The following is a 6,000-nucleotide window of genomic DNA, read 5'->3' as shown; positions in this document are numbered from 1 at the left end:
AGTCTTAAACAAGAATCGCGGGCACCCAGGTCTGTTAATGTGTAATGATTTCGAACAACAGGTGTGCTGCGGGGTGCCTCGAGGTTCGTAGCCGATTCGACCGCACAACTCGGGCCGTACTGCTAAGACGCGGTGAAGTTTGGGTGTTTTTTAGGCAACCTGTTCTTCGAAATCCAGCGGAAGGTCGTTTCCGGCCCAACGTCCGGTCTACACATATCCTCGTCTGCCCCTCGAACTGCACCACCAGCATTCCGGCCAGTTTCTTAGCAGATGACGGCGTTGCTCTAAAATCACGTGACACGTCGTAACCAATGGCATTTTTCCTGCCGCTGGAGCATTTTTTCCCCTCCATGAACACCCAATGGTTTCTCAAAAAAGTTAAGTCCAGAAAGTTGAAATACAAAAATTGAGGAGGTATTTAGGACTGCTTACATGTGGTATTGCAAAAGCACATTTCACTTCACGCCTCGCGACTGTCTATGTCAATTGGTAGTTGCCTCATGATTATGTCCTGTTCTGTTGCGGCAATGTTTTTGTCACGAGGGGACATGTCTGGTGTCTAATCTGCGCGTCGCGTAGCGGTTGTTAGTGGTGTCGTCTGGTGGTGTGCTCAGCTGTAGCGAGCGCTTGCCTCTTCGCTCGCAGCGCGCCATTTTTGTGCTCCCTTGCGTCGTCTTCCGAGGCGTACTTCCGTGGGTGACCATGCTATTTCACAGCTGCGTCTGAGGTAGGCGCTTCAAAATATATGACATTACAGACTGCGGACACAGCAAAAAAGTGTCCAGTGGTGTAATTATACTATAATTTCCATCGTCAATTACCTTACGATTGCGTCGTTAATGGGGGCGAAGCCCCTCTCGAGCTCGGGCTGTCGGCGTCTCATGTCGTCGTCGTCTGATTTCATCGTCGATGCAGTCATGGTACTACAACACTGTGACACTTGTTTACGCCTCCCGCTAGAACACTTCGTGCTTCAGAGACACGACGCCCTCAAGACCCTTTCCCCCCAATCACGAGCAGCGAGCAGTGGGAGGAGGCGCTGGGCAGCTCCGACCTGGCCACGAGCTCTTGGTTGAACGAGCTGCTCTGGTCGCCACCACCCTAGTGACCACCCCGTCTCCTTAACCCATCTGTCACTAATAAAGTTCTCTCTCTCTCTCTCTCTCTCTCTCTCTCTCTCTCTCTCTCTCTCTCTCTCTCTCTCTCTCTCTCTCTCTCTCTCTCTCTCTCTCTCTCTCAAGGACACGAGGCCTTTATAGCAAAGATGTTTACCTCCGCCCCTTCAGCGGTTTCATCTCCGTTGGCATAAACACCGAGGCGGCCAAGGTATACACTTATACACTGCATGCTTCGCCCCTCCCCGGTATTTTTTTCCTGTGACTGAGGTGTTTCCCACACCACCTTTTTTAGCAAGTCGCATGCGCAATTATGGTACGCGTGCTTCGCTAATCTTGTAATCAGTAAGCTCAAATCACTCACGACGTCGGGCAGTTGTGGGATTTTGTCCTCTTATCATCATCCTCATCATCATCATCATCCTCATCACGATTCTTTCGCATTCTGTAGTTTCCTCCTTCCCTTTCTTGGATATGCAAAGCAAAACCGTTGATATGCAAAGCAAAAGCTTGGCCTAGTCTGGTTGAGTCTTGGTTTCGCGTGGCTAATCTTTGGTGTAGCTGTATTGCCTACCACGGCTCAAAGCCGTCCGGTCGCGTGCAACGCTCACAGAAGGAGGAGCGGCCTCGCTTTCATTCTCGGTGAACGCGGCGCAAAGATGAGTCACATAGCCCGAGACGACCCAGCGGCGCATGCGTGGAAGGCTGCGGGTTTGGTCGGCTGCCGATCAGCTGAGTGGCCGCTCCCGTCTCGGCCGCCGCCGCTACGTGAGCAGAACGACTGAACACGGGGCCTTGTGCGGAGCGCCGACAGCGGGCCCGGCGAATCACGTGATGCGCTTCGAGAGGTGTGTCGCCGGCGGTGCGTCTCCTGTCAAAGGCTAACTTGAGCATCCTCCGCGAAACCGCTGCACGACAGTAGTAAAGCTTTGCTTTAAAAATTGAAGACCTTAGCTCTCGCCTTGTTAAAGGAGCACTGACACGAATTTTCGGCGTTAATATTATTGCACAGTTCGCTTCTTTCACTTAACAGAATACCCTGGGTGAAATATGAGCGGCCTGCGTCGCGAAGAACATAGTTTAATTGGATCTCATTTATTGCGCCGACGGAGCAGCGCGCGGAGCGGCACTCAGCAAATGGACATCAGCGTGACATCATCCGAGGAGAGCCAAACGAAGTGATGCGGCAGCGCTCGTCAAAAGCTCGTGACGTCACTTCATGCGCGCGGCCCCACGAGCGGCGAGCGGGCGCAACACCCTCTCAAGCGGGCGCCGGTGACGTCCGCACAAAGCGGTGAGGTCAGGCAGGGAGTCAGTCATATGCGCCGTTCGGGATGAAAGCGCGGGAATTTGAAACAAACGATTTTCAGGCCGTTCAATGTAATTAACTATCGCGCGCTGAAGTATTTGAAGGGCTGTTTCAGGTTCGCCAGGCCATTAAGCATCGATAAAAGCAATAAAAGTAACATAAAATCTTCGTGTCGGTGCTCCTTTAAGAGATGAACGTTATAGCCGAAAAGGAACCGACGCCATGATCACTGGTAGAAGACGACTATCGAGTGTGAATCGCACTCTAAGACGGTTCCCCATACATTGCCTACGTGATCTCTGCTTAGAGGGGGGAGGTGGCGCCACATCTAAGTGTATTTTGTCCCGGCCATTGAGTTTCATACTAATAGCAAAGAGAATTATGTCGCTGCAATGGGGTACCGTCGTGGGAGCCGCCACAGCAGCTAGCAACGTTCACTTCGTACTTGTGTTGGATAGCCGAATGGATTGTTTTCTCTCTCGAAGCCAAAATAAATAAAAAGACGCTGAACTTTTTTCTTTTGTCCGGCATGAAGCTTCTAAAGAATTAATGAGAAATACATTTTCCGGAGCTGCGCCTTTCTATCCATAAACAACTATAAATAATTGCGTTCACATTCTTGTCTTATTTTCAGCCACAGGCAACTATTCAGCGCGGCTCGCCTAGACACTGTTGTCACGATTCCCTCCAGTATATATTGGTAAGATACTCTATGGTCCCAGCTGCGGCGGAAGATCATGTCAGGATCACAGTGCCATTCGGCGGACCTTGAGACAGATGAAAACATTCCTTTCTCCCGCATGGCTCGCATTCGTCATGGTCCGATAAACCAATTATGATGTTTGCACTTTTCTGCTGCATACGGACTGCCTAAACCATCGAGCTAACATACGTAAGGGCTTGGAGATTTCGGTGCAACCGGAAATACGGAAGCCAAAAATGCATACTGTTCCTTCCCCGCACTTCCGCTCAAGCATCCATTACATGTGACCACGGAGCGGGAACAAGATGGGAGGGAACGAGGTTTCCTTGAGCGAGCACATAACGTCACAAGCGCTTCGCCATGGTTAAGATGGCGGCATCTGTCGCGCGAAAAAAAACCTGCGTGGCCCGTGCCACGATCGGCTTTGTACTGTACGGCCATAGAGAAAGACACACTCCCATAGAACCCTGCGACTGATTTTTTTTATTGCGATAGTATGCCAGTTGGCATAAATACTATGTCACAATTATAGATTAACTCCCGATTCGCGAAGGAACGCAAGGACGGAGCGGTGGTGGGGACCCCATATCAACCGATGAAGGTCAGGTGGTCTGCCAGGGTGGAGGCCTGTGCCTCGAAGGTGTCGTGTTCTGGCCGCTTCTAATGAAGGGCACGTCCACAGGAAATGTACTGTGTCGGCATCTTCGGCAGGAGCCGTGCACAAGGGGCTGCTCTGTGCGAACGGGGCATGGTAACGTGGTGGCCACTCCCGGGTAACGGCGGGAGAGAGGGCTACACCAACACGAAGTCTTCGCAGCAAGACCTCTTCCCAGCGAGCGAGTCTACTGGGGAGGTCCGTTCCACACGGCGGAATCAGAGCTCGTGTAGCGCGACGACCTTCTTTCCTTTGGAGAAACTGTCCTGGGGTGTCTAGTGTCAGTAAAGGTCGTGGAACGAATGCAGTGTGCCAGGCACTATCCGACTGTGACATACCGATCGGATGGACAAAGAACTAACAGATAACTTTCGGTTGCGCTTTCGCTGACACCGATTTTAGCTGGTAGTTTGAATGGCTGGAAAGCGCTGCTCAGGGCGACGGGCATCGTAACGGTATTACGACGCTTTCAAGTATTGGTTAGGGCTTATTTGAATATAACAATCTCAAGCTTGGTGACCGCATTCTTTAAAAAAAACAAAAATTTGAAATGTGAAACTGCAATTCACCACTGCCGTTTATAATATGGTTACGAGTTCTGTCATGTGTTCACATCTTGTCAAGCCACATAAAAGAGACACCTCATAACTGTTTGATTGATTGATTGGTTGATTGATTGATTGATTGATTGATTGATTGATTGATTGAATAATTGATTGATTGATTGATTGATTGATTGATTGATTGATTGATTGATTGTAGGGTTTAACGCGACGACGCAGCGCAAGCGATGAGGCGCGCCGTAGTGGAGGGCCCGGGTTAATTTTGACAACCTGGGGTTCTTTTACGTGCGCCGAAATATCGTACACACGGGCATTTTCGGTTTTCGCATCCACCAGAAAAGCGGCCGCCGCGGCCGGGAACCGAACCCGACACTTCATAAATGAAGAAATATTTATTACACGGCCCTAAGTGGAACAAGTTCAAATTCACATCATTCTTTGAAATACACATATAATAATAAACGGGGGATAATACACAACAACAGAGACACAATACACAGTAAAGTAGTCAGACGAAAACACGTTTCGAGGGAATGAAAAAAAATGCACAAGTAAAGGTACCATAACCACAGAATGGACTTATCCTGCATGGCAGTCAAAAACGCAGAGAACCCGAAAGAATCAGCCATCTGTAGTCTTACTTGTATCTACGACACACTGGGACTGTATACGCTGTTGCAGTCATCAAATGTCAGCCATAGCAAAATACGCTATTGCAGTCATCAAATATCAACCATAGCAAAATGTAGACACTGGGGTACTTGCTAGTGTTTATGACCACAATCTCTGGAGATAATTTTTTTAACTGTGGCAATTGCTCAAGTTAGGATGTGAAAAAAGGGAGACACTTGCGCCCCGTTTACCAAAAAGGCTTTGACGGCCTTGTCTATTTGATGAACTCTAATGAGTTCTATTGCCTCTGAGCAGCTTACGACACAAAGTTAAAGTTACGACACACACCACAGCGTAGAAGTTGTAGTTGTTAGAGAGACCTTTCCAGAGCTCCAGAATCATCCGAATGGTTATCTGCCACCCAAAAAATGGTTTGCGGCTGTCGCTTGGCATCGAACTTCCATGACTAGATCCACGGAATCTGATTCTCGAGAAACTTAACTAGTTTGGCATCACCTTTGCGAAGTGCATAGCGGCACATAGCGGCAATGAAGGGCTGGAGTTGTTGAGAGCATCAAAGAGTTTATCCATCCTATCAAAGAAAGATGCTGTTGCCATCGCATCTGCAGAAAGCTCGTTTGCATAGATAAGTGCCATAAGTGCTGTGCAAACTGGGGCGCAACGTAGTTGACTTGGTCTGTTTACCTTCACGTTAGAGAACGGTTTTTAATACGTAGCACTCTTTGCCGAGTAAACCCACAGCTAGGACCGTGTAACGCCCTGCATTTCGCAAAAATGCAGATATCGTAGAAGTTCCAGCTGTAATCGCTGTAATAGCGTAAAAAGAGATAACTGGTCGCACGAAATTGTGAAAAAACAGAAAAATATAAGAAAACTTACGGAAATTGGCGAAACGAATACCGCCTTGCATTTCCACAATAATGCAGACTTCGCGGACGTTACACACGTAATCGTTCGTTATAATAGCGTAAATTGACATAATTGGTCGAACGAAATTTCGAAAAACTAAACAAATAAGAAAA

The sequence above is a fragment of the Haemaphysalis longicornis genome, unplaced genomic scaffold, assembly GCF_048455015.1.
Source record: "Haemaphysalis longicornis isolate Haplotype H1 unplaced genomic scaffold, Haemaphysalis longicornis Haplotype H1 scaffold_12, whole genome shotgun sequence".
NCBI lineage: Eukaryota > Metazoa > Arthropoda > Arachnida > Ixodida > Ixodidae > Haemaphysalis > Haemaphysalis longicornis.
The sequence above is the reverse complement of the archived record's forward strand: the minus strand, read 5'-3'. Positions refer to the sequence as shown.